This window comes from Vespa velutina, chromosome 16 (genome assembly GCF_912470025.1).
Source record: "Vespa velutina chromosome 16, iVesVel2.1, whole genome shotgun sequence".
In the NCBI taxonomy this organism is placed as follows: Eukaryota; Metazoa; Arthropoda; class Insecta; order Hymenoptera; family Vespidae; genus Vespa; species Vespa velutina.
The window spans coordinates 955001-975000 of record NC_062203.1 but is presented as its reverse complement, the minus strand read 5'-3'; the positions used below and the strand labels follow the sequence as shown (position 1 = coordinate 975000).

At 32.6% G+C, this 20000-nt stretch overlaps 1 protein-coding gene across 2 annotated transcripts in view; it reads right to left on the bottom strand.

Annotated features, from left to right (window-relative positions):
* The window catches only part of LOC124954978 (terminal nucleotidyltransferase 5C), a 68131-nt gene that overhangs the window by 18059 nt on the left and 30072 nt on the right, over positions 1-20000 (bottom strand). The window contains exon 1 of one of the 2 annotated variants that reach the window (XM_047508713.1): positions 15505-16839. The exons of the other annotated variant lie outside the window; for it this stretch is intronic. The gene's annotated coding sequence lies outside the window, so the exon portion shown is untranslated. Of the gene's footprint in view, positions 1-15504; positions 16840-20000 lie in introns of those variants that run through there. 2 annotated transcript variants of the gene reach the window in all.

Sequence of the window (20000 nt, the reverse complement as noted above, 5' to 3'; positions counted from 1 at the left end):
TCTGACAGAAATAATTTTTAATTCGTTTCCCCCTTTTTTTTCGCTTCTTCTACTTTATTTTTTTTAATCCCTTTTTTATAATTTCCATAATGATTCTCTCTCTCTCTCTCTTTCTCTCTCTCTCTCTCTCTCCAATCCTCTTTCGCTCTCTCCAATATATTGTCAAAGTTCGTGATGAAACGTAATTACGATCATTTATGAAAATCAAAATGGCAGATCGATTGATCGATAATCCAAGAGGGTAATTGCAAAATGCCGGACGCAAGATTATTGAATTATACTTATCGATCGATCGATCGTCGGAGATAGTTATATTCTCAATTTTGTTGTTTTATCTAATTCGTGGAGGCAAATGTTTTAGAGAATGAACGTGGAATTGCTAATGATCGTACAACACACACACACACACACACGTATCTTATACATATTTAAGAGCGTAACTTTCAAAATGAGACAACGCAATGCGTTAGACAAGTAGAATGAAAAAGAGAGAGAGAGAGAGAGAGAGAGAGAGAGAGAGAGAGAGAGAGAGAGAGAGAGAGAGAGAGAGAGATTACTAAAGGTTCTACTATCGTTAATAGGGAGAGTCGTATCGTTTCGTATAAAGACGGAAAAAGTGCCGAAGGCATCAAGCTCGTTTCAATACGTTCAAATACTTTGTGAAAGGCGAACTTCTTTGTTTTTCAATTTAACATACTACTCACGAAAAGTCATTTGAAACATGATGAATTTCCTTAGATTTTCTCCGTGTGGGACAAAAAGAACAAGAAAAAAAAAAAAAAAAAAAAAAGAAAAGGAAGAAAGAAAAAGAAAGAAGAGACGAGAAGAAGAAGAAGAAGAAGAAGAAGAAGAAGAAGAAGAAGAAAAGAAAAGGAAAGGAAAAATAAAAGGAGAGAGAGGCAAAGACGTCTCGTGGACAAGTAAACTTAAAAAAAAAAGAAAGAAAAAAAAAAGAGAGAAAAAGAAAGAAAGAAAGAAAGAAAAGCAAGGAAAAAAGGAAAAGAAGAAGAAGAAATAAAGAGACGATGATATGGTAACATGGTAAATCGATTGAAAGTACTGCCGATTCGACTCGGTTAATGAGATGGCGGACTTTCAAAGAGAGTGAAACGACTTTTACGTGAGTGCATTCCTGGATAGTTGCGCATGGAATTTACTTAGGGATAAAGTAAAAGTAAATACATGGAATATGTTGGATAAAGAGGAGGAGAGGGAGGAGGAAGAAGAAAACGAAGAAGTAGAAAAACAAGAAGAGAAAGAAGAAAAACAAGAAGGGAAGGAAGAAGAGAAACAAGAAGAACAACAGAAAGAAGAAGAAGAAGAAGAAGAAGAAGAAGAGAAAGGGTGGCTGCTACGGAGATAAATGAAAATGGTTGGAAGATATTGGTGAAGAATTCTTTTCTTTTCTTTTTCCTTATTTTTTATATTTCTTTTCTTCTTCTTCTTTTTTTCTTTCGAAGAAAAGAGAAAAATTATTAAATTGATCGGACAGGCATTTAAAATTCGCGCGAACTTTAAAATACTTTCGAAATTTCTATCATTCCACTCACCGTTCTACTGTGTGTATGTGAGAGAGAGAGAGAGAGAGAGAGAGAGAGAGAGAGAGAGAGAGAGAGAGAGAGAGAGAGAGAGAGGAAGAAAAAGAAAAACGCAAAAAACACAGGAGAGAGAAAGAGAAAGAGAGAGAGAGAGAGAGAGAAAAAACATCACACTCGACGTTAAACGTGAATTGGCGTCGTCCTGCGCGTGTATTGGCAAATCGACCGGTCTCTCTATACTCTTTCTCTCTTTCTAGACAAGAGAGGAATTTCTAAGGTAGGTAAGGTATAGAATTCCTCTCGAGTTGTTACTTGCTATCGAAACGTACAACAACCCTTTATATCTTCTTGCGCCATCAAATTAAGCCGTTCGCGCTTACAATGTAACGGTCTGTTGGAAATACTAGAAATAAAAAAACGAATAGATAGAGAGACAGAGAGAGAGAGAGAGACAGAGAGAGTGGAGGGGAAGGAAGAGAGAGAGAGAGACAGAGAGAGAGAGAGAGAGACAGAGAGAGAGAAAATTAAAAAAAGAAAAAAAACAAGGAACTCTCTCCCTCTCTCTCTTTCCTTTCGATTACAGTAAGTCTAAATTACGAGCTCGATGGAATGAGAAACGCGCTGACGAATGGCAGCCATGTTGCTTTTTTCTATAAGGAAAAAGAACAGATTCTTTAGAAATATCTCTCTGTATATATACATATATATATATGTGTGTGTGTGTGTGTGTGTGTGTGTGTGTCTACTAGTGTTTGTCTACTGTGTGTAATGGAAAAATTGATTATACGAAATAATATAATCGATTATAGCAATGTGATGTGAAATATGAATTTGCCAAAGTTTAACGAAAGTTGTGATTTATTCTCGAAGAACATTTGAAAGAATAAGAATAAGAATAAGAATAAGAATAAGAATAAGAATAAGAATAAGAATAAGAATAAGAATAAGAAGATGAATAATAATAATAATAATAAAAAAAAAAAAAAAAAAAAAGAAGAAGAAGAAGAATATAAGACGAGCTTAGGCGAGAACGTTTCAAGCAAATGTCTCGTATACCTATATCCTAAATACCAGAAAAAGGTCACGTTCGCGGTAACCGATGAGTTTATCCTTCCAACAAAATATATACATTCGCATATTTTCACATACACACATAGATATAATGCCAAGTAGTAAACCACAGAATAAATGCAACTTTATATTGGCTAGACGGACTCTTATCGGTTATAATCAATCTGGTAGTATCCATCGGTGTAATAACGTCCGACATCTTTTTTTTCCCCCTTTCTTTTTTATAATTTTTTTTTTATTAAAAAAATTTCTTTCTTTCTTTTTTTTTTTTTTTTTCTTTCTTTTTTTTTCCCCCCCTTTTATAACTTATCACTTCGCACGATCGTCGCGGCAAGAACTTTTCCCTGTTTGTTTTTTTCACTTACTCTCCTCCTCCCCCCTCCCTTCCTCATCAAATCTTTCCGTGTCAAGAAGTCGAAGGATTAAAAAATACTTTAAACTATCTTTTGACGACGTCAAAGTAATCATCGAGAGATTTCAGTTCGATACTCGTTCTCTCCTCCATCGGAATTTCTTTTGCTTTTTCTTTTCTCTCTTTTTCTTTCTTTAATAATTTACATCTCACAATTCTACTTTTTCAATCATTTATATATATATACATAAAAGGAACATTTCTAAATAAAAATGAAAATTGAAATTTGTTTGGATTAATTCGAAGTTAAATCATTATCGTCATTAAGTCCAATTCGAAGTGAATTAATACGATTTAATTATCGGAAGTCAGAAAAAAAAAAGAAAAAAAAAAAAAAAATACAAGAAGAAAATAAACGATCGTACTAATGGATAATTTTAACATTCTTTTTTTCTTCGTTTTTTTTTATCTTTTTTTTTTTTTTTCTTCTAATCAAAGGCAGGACATTTCAATATATTATTTCGATCGTTTGTGAAAGGCTCGAAGCGTTTCTTAAAATGATAACTACCAAAAGAATTCGTTTCTTTCCTTTCTCTTCTTTTTCCTTTTTCTCTTACGGAGTTATGTACTGTAATTTGTTAATAATTTATATCATATGTGTTATTTAATCGTTTATATAAAGAACGACATTTCTCGATAAAAAGTAAAAATTATAATTTGTTCCGCTTGAATTAATATCGCGCAACCGTGAAGACAAAAAAAAAAAAAAAAAGAGAAAAAGAGAGAGAGAGAGAGAGAGAGAGAGAGAGAGAGAGAGAGAGAAAGAGAGAAAATAAATGATCATACTAATCGATAATTTATACATATTTTGTCAATCATAAAGACATTTCAAATCTATTATTTCGAATGTTCAGAGAACGTTCGAAGCATTCATAAAACGATACTTCCATCAGAATTTTATTTCTTTTTCTTTTTTCTTTTATTTCTTTCTTTCTCCATTGGATCATTGTACATAAGTAATAATTTATATTGTATATATTTAATTGAGTGGATATATATATATATATATATTTTAATAAATTTGAATTAATTTGAGTAACTGTAAAAAAAAAAAAAAAAAAAAAAAGAAAAAAGAGAGAAAAGATTATAACAATTGATATACATTTTGTCGGTTATGTATAGCTATCAAATGTATTATTTCGGATGTTTCATTTCCGCATTGATCGCTAATCAACTTATGCGGAACTTGGCCGTGAAATGTTTTAATTATTTTAATTACCAAGAAATAAAACCTATATCGGTAGTTCGTAAGTAACGGAGGTTAACGATCCCTTAAGACTCATTGACACATGCTTTATAGTCAATGAGCAGTGTGAACGAAAAGTCAACATTTGTTCTCTCTCTCTCTCTCTCTCTCTCTCTCTCTCTCTCTCTCTCTCTCTCTCTTTCTCTCTCTCTCTTTTTCTCTTTGCATTTCTATGTATATGGAGAATAAAAAAAACAAAGAAAAAAGAAAAAAAAAAAAAGAAAAGAAAGAAGAATTAAAAATGGAAAAAAAAAGAGAGATAAACGATCATCGAACTGTCTCTTTCTTATCTCAATAAAGAATGATAAATACTCATTTGTATTAATATTAATTAGAGAACAAGATTTAAAATGTGCATATTTCAATGTTTCCATGCTAGAGAACGATTAAGCGCTCCCCGTGAAGTTAAGGGAATATATACATATATGTTTGTGTGTGTGCGTGTGTGTCTATGTGTACGTGTATATCGGTAATTATGATTGGAATAAAATTGATCGAAATAATAATACAAATTGGATGGAAATTCTTTTTTGTTTTTAAAGCAAGCATTTTTTTTTTCTCTTTATTATTTTTTCTATTATATTTCTCTCCTCTCTCTCTCTCTCTTTTTTTCTTTCTTTCTTTCTTTTCTTTTTTTTTTTTTTCTTTTTAATCGAGCTAATATGCCCATGACGTATCCGGTTCCCGGACAGAAGAAAAGAATGTACAGAACGAGTAACTATCTACGATAGTTTTATATATATATATATATATATATATATATATATATATATATATATATATATATATACATATGTGTAACGAAAAGCGTAACTTTATTTATAGCAGCAAGAAGAATGGGTTACGCCTACAAATCCGCTTGAAAATGATACCGCGAAATCGCGAGTACTTTATATCGCTCCGTGGGCCATTTCTTTGTCCCTATCTCGCACACTATTTATTTCTTATCACGGTCATGCATACACAAACATATACATAAATATATACATAAACATATATATATATATATATATATATAATACATGCACAAAAAATAGTAGTTGCGTCCACGTGCAAAGTGAACGTTGCAAAAGTTTCTTAAGAAGCAGTAAAAACATTTTTTTTTTTTACAGGATTTTCTCAAAAGAGCACTCTGCGTGTGTCTGTGTGTACGTTCGTGGCAAAAAAAAAAAAAAAGAGAAAGAGAGAGAAAGAGAAAGAAAGAGAAAGAAAGAGAGAGGATTTTACGTGCAAGGTCGGCAATCGCATTTACGATCGAACGTAATATAATCGATGGAGCGTGTAATATATTGTCAGGATATTATCGGTGAACGTTTATATTCTTTGCTCGTAACACGTTCGCGATCTCTTTTTTTTTTCCCCTCTTATTTTCTTCTCTCTCTCTCTCTTTTTTTTTTCTTTTATTTATTTTTTTCTTTTAAATATTTATTTATTCTTTTCTAGAAACGTCAAATTATGCAGCTGCGATAATTATCCAATTGTCATTAATAATGATTTCATTTGCTTAAAACGAAAAAAAAAATAAAGAAATGACTGATAGTTATATTATGTATACATGTGGTTACTGTGTACAATTTAAAAAAAGAAATATATATATATATATATAAATATATATACATATGGTAATTAAAAAAAATATTTTTCTTTTTCTTAGGAAAAAAAAAAAAAAAAAAAAAAAAAAAAAATATTTATAAATTAAAGAGCCCCGATAGATAGAATATATTTCCTTAGCAAATGACAATCGACACAGTTAAATGAAATTGGTCAATCAAGAGTTTCGATAGATTTTTCCGAAGGTTATTCAAAGACTAAGAGAAATCTTTTTTCCATTCGATTGGCAATATTATATCTCTATAGACGAAGTTGCAACGACCTCGAGGATCTACTTTATGTAGGACAAGCAATTCTTTACATTGCCTTCTCTCCGATAAGAATATGCAAGAGAAACCTTGACAGAGACGACTCCACCCAAGAAGATGCAACGTGCGAGGGAAAGATTAGAAACGTATTAGAAATACCATATTAGTTTTGTTCTCTTTCTTTCTTCTCTCTCTCCCTCTCTCCCTCTCTCTCTCTCTCTCTCTCTCTCTCTCTCTCTTTCTCTCTCTCTCTCTCTCTTTCTTGAAGGAATGGAAATAAATTTGATGACTCGAAAGTTGACCATACGAATGAATCAACTTTTATTCATTCAATGTGTGCTCTTTGGATTTCATATTTCATTGACGAAATTCAAATAAACTTTCTTCCTGTTTGCACATTTGTTTGATATAAGAGAGAAATAAAAAAAATTCTATACGAACATATCGATTTAATGGCCAACGCCATAATTAAATAATATCTCTTTACACGAACGCGGTTTACGTGCATCGAAAATAAAATTGCGAGGGAATATTGAAACAATTTAAAAAAAAGAAAAGGAAGAAAAAAGAAGAAGAAGAAGAAGAAAAAAAAAAAAGAAGAAAAAAGAAAAAAGAAGAAAAAATGCAGGAAAAATGAAACAAACAAAAAAAAAATAAGAAAGAAAGAAAGACAAAAAAGAGAGAAAAGGTAAAAAAAAGTACAACCGGGGAACCTCAACCGATGATTTGCCAATATCATAACGAGATCGGTTATTGCTTTTGCCAGTTACGTTTTCCAGGCGCATACCACACCCTGGTACATGCTTATTATGAACCTTGAAAGATTGGCCACATTCCTTTTTCTTTCTTTTTTACAGGCCTAAAACTGGAGCATTCACTTAAAATTATACGACAAATCGACAAGATGCATTTGCTTCAAAATAGAAAAGAAAAAAAAGAAAAAAAAAAAAAAAAAAAAGTACAAACGATTCAACTAGAAAAATTTGCAAATAAACTTTTTTCGAATAATCCATTTTAATAGTTTAATTTCTTTTTCTTCCTCTTCTTCTTCTTCGTATTTATCCTCGTTTTTTATACGAAACGAAACGAAACTAGTTTTATCTTTATTTTCTTATTGGATAAAATTTTATCATTTAACGAAACATCTTCTATCGAAATAAAAAATATATAAAAAGAAGAAGAAAAAAAAAAAAGATAACAAATTTTTTGTTCTTTTTTGTATTTCTTCCTTTTTTATTCTTTTTTGTTTTCCTTTATAAAATCAAACGAAACTTAATCCCTATATATATATATATATATATATATATATATATATATATATATATATATATATATATAGCAGTATCAAATTTACAGTGGCACGATAAAATTATTATCTTGAGTCTCGCGGTTTCGTCAAGTTTATACACGAAGCGATAGATATAAATGGATCCGTGAGAATTCACGTTGGAAAGTTATTCGTACGCGTTGGTATGACGTTGCAATTGCGTGCCATGTAACGTGCCACATCGTGATAGTGTTGTGGTGATGGTGGCGTTACGCGTTTCGCGAGAACAAGACGAACGTTTGTTTCTAAGGAATTCTAACGCTTTCTCGCCACGATTTTACAGGCATCATCATCATCAACGCGCGCGCGCCATAACACCATTATCTCTTTCAATAAAATAATCGTACTTTTAATGTGTGCCCAAACACATTTCCCTAATGTCAACAAATAAAACATTATATCATCAGACAGAGTGAATCATTCCTATCTCCTAAATCCTAAGAGACATTTAATTTCGTTTATTTAAACCTGACACATTCATTTCGTAAACGTTGCTTTCATCAATTATAATAAAATAAAAAAAAAAAAAAAAAAAAAAAAAAAAGGAAAAAAGAAAAAAAAAGAAAGAGAAGAATTCATACAAGAAATTTATTGAACTTTTTCCGGAAACGATAAAATAATATTCGCGATATAATAATTATTCGAAAATATAAGAAACGAAAAGAGAGAGAGAGAGAGAGAGAGAGAGAGAGAGAGAGAGAAGGAAATCATTTCTCCTATTTTTTGTTTGTTTGTTTTCTCTTTCTTCTTATTTGTTTTTTTCCCGTTCGCGCAAGCAACTCGCGCGCATGCGCACGGATGTAAGGACAGACAAAGTGCATATCGCGCTCGAAGGCGCACTTGACCCCGGTGCACGAACGTGAGGCTACGGATAGAAGAATGAGAAGAGACAACGATGGGAGAAGAAAAGACAGTGAAATAAAAATGAAAGAGATAGAGAGAGATAGATAGATAGATAAATATGCAGAAGAGAAAAGGTCGAATGCGTGGTCGGTAACGTAGGTAAAAGATAGATAGAGGAGAGTTAGATGTGCATTACACGCTTTAGCGATGGAACGCACGACGTCGTGGTTCGTGTACGTTTTAATGTCAAGGGAGGCTCTCCCGCTTAAGAATTTTGCAACATATATATATATATTCTAACGTGGGCTAAATGGTTATCGATAGATAGCCAATGCCGTTGAAACAAGACTGATTCTTTCTTTCTTCTTTGTTTTTATTTACTTATATATATATATATATACATTCTTTTTTAATTTCTTTTGTTTCATTTTTTTTTCATTCCTCTTCTAAATTTAAATCAACGAGAATATCTTTGATAAGAGGAGATATATATATATATATATATATATATATATTACGCGTATTAATACGTGTAGAAAATATTTTAATCCTTTCTTCTCAATTTGTCAATTTTTCTTAAAGAGAAACAACAAAAGTATCGATCCTCGAACGAGATGATTGATCATTCGTGTTCGATCGTACTCGAAGAACGAAGATCGAGAATTAAAAGCTTATCGACAATTTCATTTTCTATCAATATATTTTCTCCGCGATATCACATATTTGAAAATAGAAGAGCTTTGAGCGGATTCGTAACTCGAATCAAGTTAAGGATCTCCATTGATCGTGAGAACAAACACGCGATAACGAATTATATTCTTTTGTATATAATTCAAGATGAACGACGAGCAATACGCAGAGATAGAGATAGAGAGAGAGAGAGAGAGAGATAGAGAGAGAGAGAGAGATGCGGCTGCGATACACGCTTTGGAACGACGAATTGATTTCGATAAGTACGTGACTTGAAACTCATAATGGATTACCCATAAACTTAATTACATCTCGTTTCGTTTCGGGACGATTTTTTGTCAATTATATGAGTCGACATTAAACTACAGTGACGATTAAATCGTCATCGAAAAAAAAAAATAAAAATAAAACAAAGGATAGTTAAAAAAAAAAAAAAAAAAAAAAAAAAAAAAAAAAAAAAAAAAAAAAAAAAAAAAAAAAAAGAAAAATAGAAAAGAAAAATCGTTCGATGTTACTTCGGAGGAGCGACGAGATTGCGACGATTATGAAAAATGTCGTGGAAACGAGCAAGCCGTTCTAACGAAACAAGTGAAAGGCAAGTAAGCAAGCAAGCAAGCAAGTAATCAAGCAAGCACAAGCAAAGCAAGCAAACAAGTAGTCAGGCAACAGTCAGACAGGATGCAAAGATAGAGAGAGGCCCCGAATACTGCATACAAGTCAAACGCTATCTTGCTCTCAATGAGAAACGTTTAAAATTTATGCCCGACATATTGCGCCCTCGATCTCTCTCTCTCTCTCTCTCTGTCTGTCTCTCTTTCTCGCAAAGCTGCTAGTTCCTCCTAGTAATCGATCAGGAATCCGTTTAATTAACGCGCCGACGAAACTTTCAGCATGCCTTTCGAATTTTTTAATCGGGGACACTTTAATCGAAATTATGTCGAGCGTGACTCGACAGAAATCCATCTGCGCGTCGAACATGACTCGACAGGATGCATATATGCACGTCGAATGTGACTCGGCAATGTATTCTTCCTTCGTCGAAATCTAATTTCGTGACACCACTTATCTTTGTTAAATTACTAATTCGTATTTAATACACATTCATAGATATATTGTTATACACATTATAAGAAAATTATTCTATACCATTATTATTGCATATTATTATTATGTATATATATATATATATATATATATATATATGTATTGTATTGTCGATAAAAGATAAAAGAAAAGGAACGGAAGAAAGAAAGAGAGAGAGAGAGAGAGAGAGAGAGAGAGAGAGAAAAAGAAAAAAAAAAGAAAAAAATAATAAAATAATGAGAAGAGAAAGAAGGAAGTGCGATGGCACGGTGACGGATGGTGAAAGGCTTAACGATAATAAGAAAAATATTATTTCTCCCTCTGCCCCGCTATGCCCCTCTCATCCCCCTTCTCCCACTCCATCGAAAAAAAAAAGAAGACGAAGAAGAAAAGATCTATAGTTGAAATCACGAAGAGGTGAAAATACAAATTCCAATACTACTTCTCTAATGTCATATCGTTACATGTAATTTCTTATCTCGATGTTCGCTACTTGACCCAGCTAAAAATTACTATTACGGAAGTCTTACATCGTGATTAGAGAGAGAAAGAGAAAGAGAGAGAGGTGATACATGCATCTTATGTATTTTATATATATATATATATATATATATATAGATATGCATAATAACGATTAGAATCCATTTAACTTTCTCCGTCGAACAACAAAACTAGGAAGAATTCGTTCTCTATTTTTTTATTTCTTTTTTTTATTTTTATTTATTTATTTTTTTTAAATAATAATAATAATAATAATAAAAGATATCGGATGTAAGATGTTTAGAGGACGTTTATTTTTTTTCCTATAAATATTTTTCCTTGTTCCCCCTATCTCTCCTCACTATCCCTCCCCCCCCCCACCTCACTCTCTTTCTCTTTAATAGCGAGTGATCAATCTCGGTGTATCAAATAAAATAACTCGTAAATTGCGTAACGTTGAGATTGATAAACTCGTTCGAAAAAAAAAAAAAAAGAAAATAAAAGAAGAAGAAGAAGAAGAAGAAGAAGGAAGAAGAGTAAAAAAAAGGAAGGGCGAAAAGCGGGACAGAAGAAGAAGGAAAAAAGAAAAAAAGGATGCGCACATATTTGCTGGAAAAATAAAAACAAAACAAAAAAAGGAAGAAAGAAAGAAAGAACAGGAAAAAGAATAATAATAAAGAATTATGCAACTCTGTTAGGAACGTGAGATTATTTGTTTAATCTTTCGTTATAAAAGTATGATAATATTTTTCGAATGTTTGATGAAAACGACCGATATTCTCACGATAGGCCTCCTTTATAAATATCTAAACATTTTCAACATACCCCTAGAAAAATATCTTACAATATGTAGTAACTCTTGCGAGATGTATTATCGTAGTACGATAAAAAGATTCCATTAATCGTTTTTGCTCACGCGACGATAATCTCTCTCTCTCTCTCTCTCTCTCCCTCTCTCTCCCTCTCTCTCTCTTATCGGTCATCTCTGACAAGATTATTGTAATCTATTGCACGATTACGTAATCAAGTCAACTTCGATTACTACTCTTTGAGATTGCGTAATTTCCATGAAAAATAATAATAAAAGGAAAAAAAAAAAAAATTGAAAAAAAGAAAGAAAAAAGAAAGAAAAAGAAAATAAGATAGGAAGAAAAACGAATAAAATATATGTCACAATTATATTATTGGCATCAATTTGTTACAATACAATCATCTTATAATCTTTCCTAAAGATCGTATGAATTTATTATAGACTGATTCGTCGATACCCATCGCCATCATAAATTTCAATTTAATCGCGTGATATCGTGATATGAACGATAAAAAAAAAATTAATCTTTTCTTTTTCATTTTTTCCTTCTTTTTAAATCCCAGCATACGTATAAAAAATATACATTCGTATATTACATAAATTTATTTACAGGAAAAAAAAAAATTGGTAAATATGAATTATAAATATAAATAATAAATATAAATTTATATAGAAATATATATATATATATATATATATATATTTATAACAAATTTATAGTAAAAAAAAAAAAGAAAGAAAAGAAAAAAAAATGGAAGTTATCATAAAGTTGATTGTATGTGCTTTCAAATGAAAATAATATCATTACACACATCTGGTCATCCGCCATGCAACACAGACTTAGGATCGGCCATTAATCTTTTTCTCTCAGAAGAGAGAAATAAAGAAAGAAAGAGAGGCAACGTAACGCGTGCGAGATCTTATCACGAATCGCCTTCCCCATTCGCGATCTCAATTTCGAAATGAAGTTGTCTTTAGGAATGAAAGAGAACGATATATAAGTTAATATGAAAAATTCGTTCGTATTGTATCGTACGAATGCATATCGATTAATTTCGTCCTTGAAAAATATAATATCTTACAATAGGTTATACTTCTTTACCCCCCCCCCTTTTTTTTATGAAACGAGTAAATCTATTTTCATAGACGTAAAAGTGAATATCTTTAATATGTACATAAGTTTGATTTGGCAAATAAAAACTATATTTGCATTATTAAAATACATATCACGGGTGGCTCGAGCATTCCAGCAATCGTCATCCTGATGAAGTCATCGCGACTATATAAAAATAATAAAGTAGACAGATGTGAGGTACCACGAGAGAAGCATAAAGAGAGAGAGAGAGAGAGAGAGAGAGAGAGAATAAATGCGATAGCTTTGACTAAGCGAGATCTCGAACAGATCGTTTCAAACACATTTACGTGTGTACTTGCATATTCTCATATGTATATACATATTATGCATTTATGTATGTATGTGTGTGTATATATATATTCATGTATTATGCATATGGGACTATATATCTATATCTCTATATTTATATCTATGTGTGTGTGTGTATATATATATATATATATATATATATATATGTCTAAGCGTTGGACAATACTACACGATTTTATGAACGGAACGATCGTTAAACGACAGACGTCGTTTATTCGACATAGAACGAATCCATTGGTCATTCTTTGAAAAATATCACGCATACGATAATGATTGCGCTGAAGTTCGGTTAAAATACATAAGCGACAAAATTCACGCTTTGTCTCTATTGTTACGGCTGAACTCTTTCTCATAATATAACGTGTATTATACATATTTCAACGTTACGTAATAATTCCAATGCAAAAACTTGTCAGGAATGTGAAATGAACGTGTGCAAAAAAAAAAAAAAAAAAAAAAAAAATGAGAAAAAAGAAAAAAAGAAAAGAAAAAAACGGGAAAGGCCATACCCGAATGTTTTTTTTTTCCTACCGAAAAAAAAATAAACAAAAAAAAAACGGAGAGAGAGAGAGAGAGAGAGGAAAAGAATTTGACATGAAACGAAAACAAAAGAGAAACAAATTGATAAATAACGACGTTACGTTATTTTTTTTCCCCCTTTTTTTTCTTTCTTCTTCTTTTGAAAATCAAAAAACGAAAATTATTCAATAATACATAACCTGTCTGGAATGTATTAGAGAGAGAGAAGGAGGGTGGGGGGTGGGAATAGGAGAGAATTTCTTTCGTAACTTCGTGACAAAAAAAAAAAAAAAAAAAAAAAAAAAAAAAAAAAATGAAAAAAATTTGTAAATAAAAAAAAAAAAAAAAAAAAAAAAAAAAGAAATGAAAAAAAAAAACAAAAGTAATAGAAAACAAAGTATGGTGCGGCCAGCTGTTTTAATCGAAAAAGAAAGATTTAGATAGACAAACGCACAATATATAAATATATAGATATTAAAAGAAACGAGGGATGATGATTTATAGTTCGATCTTAATAGAATCGTGTGGAATCAATGCGCAAATAAGAAACTAAGAAGGATAAGGGGTAAGTGGGGTGGGGGATGGGGATAAGGTAGAAAGGGAGGAGTGAGTATAAGGACAAGGAGACAGGAGAACGAAGAGGAAGAGGTCGTAAAGACGTTCGAAATCGATAAGGGAAAAAACTACGCACAGGTTTCGCATTCGTAGAAAGATATCGTGAAAATGTGATGGCATATTTGAAAAAGCCTATTATTCTTTCAAGTCGTCGGACTATCACGTAGATTACGTAATTGCTTACGAAACACGAGGATTCCGCGAATGAGAGCACGCGAGCATTATGTACGATGGTCTCTCTCTCTCTCTCCCTCTCTCTCTCTTTCTCTTTCTCACTATCTCTCTTTCTCTTTCTCACTATGTATTTACCTATTTATCTATTCATCTTTCTCTTTCTCTGTTGTTCGTTGACACGTTCTATACTTCTCGGATCTCTACGTGGTAAACAAAATTTTGGAGCAAAAACAATCTTACATTGTACACATATGTGTGTGTGTGTGTGTGTGTGTATACACGATGGTCCTTCTCTTTCTCTCTTCCTTCCCCTCGCCCGTCGATCCCTCTCTCACTCTTTCTCTCTCTTGTTTGTCCGATGTGTACCGAAGCTTAAGAATTTCCTTCCTCACTATGCGACGTTTATAATAGTAAACAATAATTTTTTAACAGGAAACATGGATTACGTGGTCCAGAGCATGTAAAAACAAAGTCGCATACGTCGTAGATTCTACAAAAGTGCGCGTTGAAATATAGTTATTATTCAAAAATTTCTTGCCACTTTGTGTTTATGTATAAGAACAACATTTATCACAATTAACTTATTTGTAATTACGGAAAAACAAATATATATTATATACGTATATCTCTTCTAGTATTTTGTTTTCTCTTTTTCTGTCCAACATATTTTTTTTCGATTTAAAAAAAAAAAAAAAAAAAAAAAAAAAAAAAAAAAAAAAAAAAAAAAAACTTTTAAATCATTTTTATTAATTCTTTTTTTTTTTTTTTTGTTTTCTTTTTAATATCATAAAATTACGTAAACAAATAAACGTGAGACGATATAGAATATGTGATGATTTGATTGTTCGGATTTGGCGCTTCTAATGTGACATGCGCGAGAACGCCGAAGCACCGGCTTCTCGAGATCTTTCTAGAAGGTTGTCGTCGTGAAACGTTTCTAAACACACACACATATACACGTACACATAAGTATGTACAATATATCAATATAAACATCTATATATATATATATATATATATATATATATACTGACAAGATCGAGATTTTTTTTTCAATTGTCAAAATCTTTCTCTAAATTTACATACTGAGATCCTCGTAGTTCGAAACGGCGTAGTAACATTACGAAAGGTGGGAGGGAAAAGAGGACCTTCTTTTTCCTTTTTTTTTTTCTTTCTTTTTTTTTTTTTTTTTTTTTTTTTTTTTTAAATACCTAGTATACGAAGTGACGAGTTTCTGTGCGCTTGAGATCGTCTTCGGACCGTTCAAGGACACAGAAGATAGAGAGATAGTAATAAAAACAGAGAAACAGAAAATAAGAGACTAATAAGAACGAACGAACGAACGAACGAACGAACGATCGATCGATGATGACGGAATTTTAGTTTACTTACATCTAGTTCGAGCTTCTTCCGTCCTCTTGGTCGGGAAATCGCAGGGCAAAGAAACGTAGAAGAAAGGAAGAAAAACGACGGAGAGGAAAAGCAGAAGAAATAAACGTCACGTTCGTTTCTAATGTCGTTTCTTTGTTCTTCTCGAATATCCAAACTACGACGACGCCGACGATGACGAGATTATTTTCTTAACTTTCGGTTTCGGTTCTCTCTCTCTCTCTCTCTCTCTCTCTCTCTCTCTCTCTCTCTCTCTTCTTTTTTGGCGCCAATTTGCCGGCAATACGCGCGATCCAGTTCCACTTGTTCCTCCTTCACCTTCACCTCCACCACCTCCTTCCTTCTCCTCCTCCTCCTCCTCCTTCTCTTACTCCTCCTCCTTCCTCCTCCTCTTTAATATAATATAAACGTATTTTCTTTCTCTTGTTCTATCTTTCACTTTCGAGAATTAACGCTCAAAGGAAAATACAGATAATAACAACAGGAACGCGGATTTTACGGATTTTATTCCTCTTCGTTCCTCTTCGTTCCAAAATCTCGAGAGTTCCTTCAATCGTATCTCGTACAACGGATAATGTTAATTGTTCGGGTTGATATATATATATATATATATGTGTATATATTTACAACAAAAAAAAATAAAAAAAAAAAGAGAAATGAACGAACGTACGTACGTACGTACGTATGTATGTGCGTACGAACGACGAACGAACTAAATTACAACGAAACGAATCGAACGAGACGCAATATGGAACTTCTCGCGGGATATATTCTCCCGCGATATTTTCTCCGTGACGATATTTTCACCGATATAAAACGGTCGTTGCTGTGTTGTTGTTGTTGTTTTTGCTACTGCTACTGCTGCTGGCGCTGTTGCCGCCGTTATACTGTTCGCGAGGATCGAAGAAGAGATCGACGAAGAGAAGAGAAGAGAAGGAACGACGCGAGAACTAAAATCCCGGCCGTTGTTATTACGCGGCTGCAGGCTCGAGTAGGTGGGGAGTTGGAGTTTGAGGGAAAGGGGAAAGGGGTAGAGGTGCGGAGGCAGTAAGACGCTCCTTCTTCCGAGTCGTTTAAAAAAAGAGATCTCGCGCGCTTCAAATAAAACCCAATAATAATAATAATGTTATTTTTAACAATTTCTTGCGGGATTAAAGTGACTCGAGTATTGGTGGGGGGAAGGATACTGAAGGGGTATATTCGCGAGGGGAGGACGGGGCAAGACGACGGGGGTGGATTGATGGATTGAGGGGGATAAAAAAGCGTGCAACGCACAGAGGAGAGGCCTGCGTCGACGCAAACCCCAAACAACTAACCGGCGCGACGAACAAACTGACACTGACAACCGCTCTCTCTCTCTCGTTACTCGGCCGCGCACGCATTCGTTACCACCATCCCCTCCACTCACTCCCATCCCCCACTCCACTTCTCGGCCCTTCTCTTAAGCTTACATACTCCCCACTATAGCGTGTTCGGATCGTCGCGAAGAGAACCGAACACGACCGAAGCTTTCTCCGCTCGTTTCTTCGACCTCTCTCTCTCTCTCTCTGTCTGTCTATCTATCTATCTCTCTTATTATCACTAACTCACTCATTCTTCCTCTCACGTTATTCGTTCGCTCTCACTCTTTCTGCCTACGATTTAACTGCTATTCCTATGCTCTCTACGTACCACCGTACACGATAATTTCGTTATTCCAAATAAATTCGAATGTTGCCGAGCGCGCTTTCGCGACGATTTGAAATAATTCCTTTTGTCTATATTATCGATTTATAATTTAAAGCGTAGATTAAAAAACGACTTTCTCGTGTGGAATGTGAAAGAAATATATATATATATATATATATATATATATATATATATATATATATATATATATATATACGAATTGTACGAAATAATACGTTTTCTTCTTTTCATCGTATATCAATTTTAAAACTTGATTATAAGTATTATATCCATGTATAGTATATAAGTTACGACATATACATGTACGATAAGAATAGTTCTAACATTAAATATCATATTGTGAACCGGTAAGGTGGTAGTAGTCTGAAATACATTTTTTATCACGAACAGACAGACAGACAGACGAACGGACGAACAGAAAGAGAGAGAGAGAGAGAGAGAGAAGGCAAAGAGTATCGACAGGCCTTGAAGGAAAGAGATTAGAGGAAGCTAGGAGAACATTTCGATCGATATAATAGATATAACAGTCCTCGAACGTAAATATAATACATACATACATACGTATAAAAGAAACTGGCCCTTAAGACGGTATGTATGAATCCTGTTTACGATTGATATGCTTAAGCGTCCTCATATTATTCGTTCGTTCGTTCGTTCGTTCGTTCGAGAGAAAGAGAGAGAGAGAGAGAGAAAATCATTCCAATTATTATTGCTAGCTTCGTATTTATCAAAAACGATTTCTTATTTCTCTTTTGTTTTCATATTTCATTTTTGTTTTCTCCATAAATAAACGCGACAAATTTCAAAGGATAAACGATATAAATATATATATATATATATATATATATATATATATATATATCAAATGAATACCCGAAGAAAATATTATTAATGTCATTGGTTGGGAAAATTGTTCGAAATGTTCTGCAACAATGTCGAGACGATATCCAACGACATTTTATATTCTACTGCCCTATCGAACCATTCTCTCTCTCTCTCTCTCTCTCTCTCTCTCTCTCTCTCTCTCTCTCTCTCTCTCTCTCTCTCTCTCTCTCTCTCTCTCTCTCTCTCTCTCTTTCTTTATATATATATATATATATATATATATATATATATATATATGCATCACTCTTACTCTGTCTGTCTATCTATCTGTTTCTTTGTCTCATTCTATCGTGTGGTGACCCTATATACATATCTAACGAACTCTCAAACGCAATCCTAGAAAAGTACTATAGATGTGAAAGAAATAGAGACAGATAGAAAGTTTATATATTAAATGTGTGTATATGTGTGTGTGTATATGAGAGAGAGAAAGAGAGAGAGAGAGAGAGAGAGAGAGAGAGAGAGAGAGAGAGAGAGAGAGAGAGAGAGACAGAAAGAAAGAGCAAATTGACTCTCACTGCTGGTGTTTCGTTTTTTTTCAATGACTCATCGTCGAGACTCTCGCATAAATAGTCACTTGCATCGACGAACATTATTCCGCACGGAGAACACTTCTTATTTACATTGACTAAATTGTTACGTAAAAACTCAAAGATTGATTTAATTACATTCATCTATTATTCAAAAATTTTATATTATATTTAATAATTCATTAATAATTTACTTTTTTTTTTAAATCAAATAATCGATTAAAATCGATTAATACATATGCATGCGCATGTGTGTGTATATATATATATATATTCATATGCTCTCTCTTTCTCTCTCTCCATACACACACACACACACACACACACACACACATATACGGCATGTTTAAGGTTTCTCTTCGTTTCTAGAAGCATGCAGAAAAACTATAGACGAACATATCTATATAACTATGAAGCAAAAGAAGTCGATGAAGTTAAGCGTTCTCTCACGATCCCTTCGAAGGTTTTCTTTCTTCCTTTCTCTTTCTCTCTCTTTCTCTCTCTCTTCATCCTTTATTTTCTTTTTCATCCATGGGCAAACAAAGTTTCGAAAAGTCGCTAACCTAGTTTTCACCGTAGAATTTCCGCATTTTCATGTTGAAGTTGTGCATCCCTATGCCCCTTATACATCCATATAACATGTACGTATACTCTTATTACATTATAAACGTTCCTATCTATCTATATATGTAAAGGTATTCATATATATATATATATATATATATATATATATGTGTGTGTGTGTGTGTGTATATATACGTATATACATACATATGTAGATACACGACGAACGATGTTTATTCTCTTTTCGTTTGTAGAGCTTTTTATCATACTAAAGTTGATTATAAAATACGTGTAATCGAATATAATAGACATACATAATTATTATGGAAACCCATGATAAAATTAATAATAATAATAATAATAATAATAATAATAATAATAATAATAATAATAATAATAATACCAATGTCGTAACTTTCCATCTTTCTTTGTGAACACATTAACATGTGTGTGTTTGTGCGTGCATGCCGCCTCGACAATTTAGATAATTTCTTTTTATTTTCTTTCTTCCTTCTTATCTCTATCCTTTCTAATCCGAACAAATAAAATATCTATTAATGATTAAATGTTATAAATGATTATTTCTCTAAACTTCGAACGACGAAGAAACGCATAAGACTTGCTTAAATTTCTTTTTTTTTTTTTTTTTTTTTTTTTTTAATTTTTTTTTTTTTTTTTTTTTTTTTTTTTTTTTTTTTTTCTTTTTTTTTTTTTTTTTTTTTTTTTTTTTTTTATATCTCCGGATTAAACTTTCTCACGTTATAGGCATAACGATAACAATAACCACATGATATTTCGACGATAAGGTCGATATGCTGACGTAGGTAGATA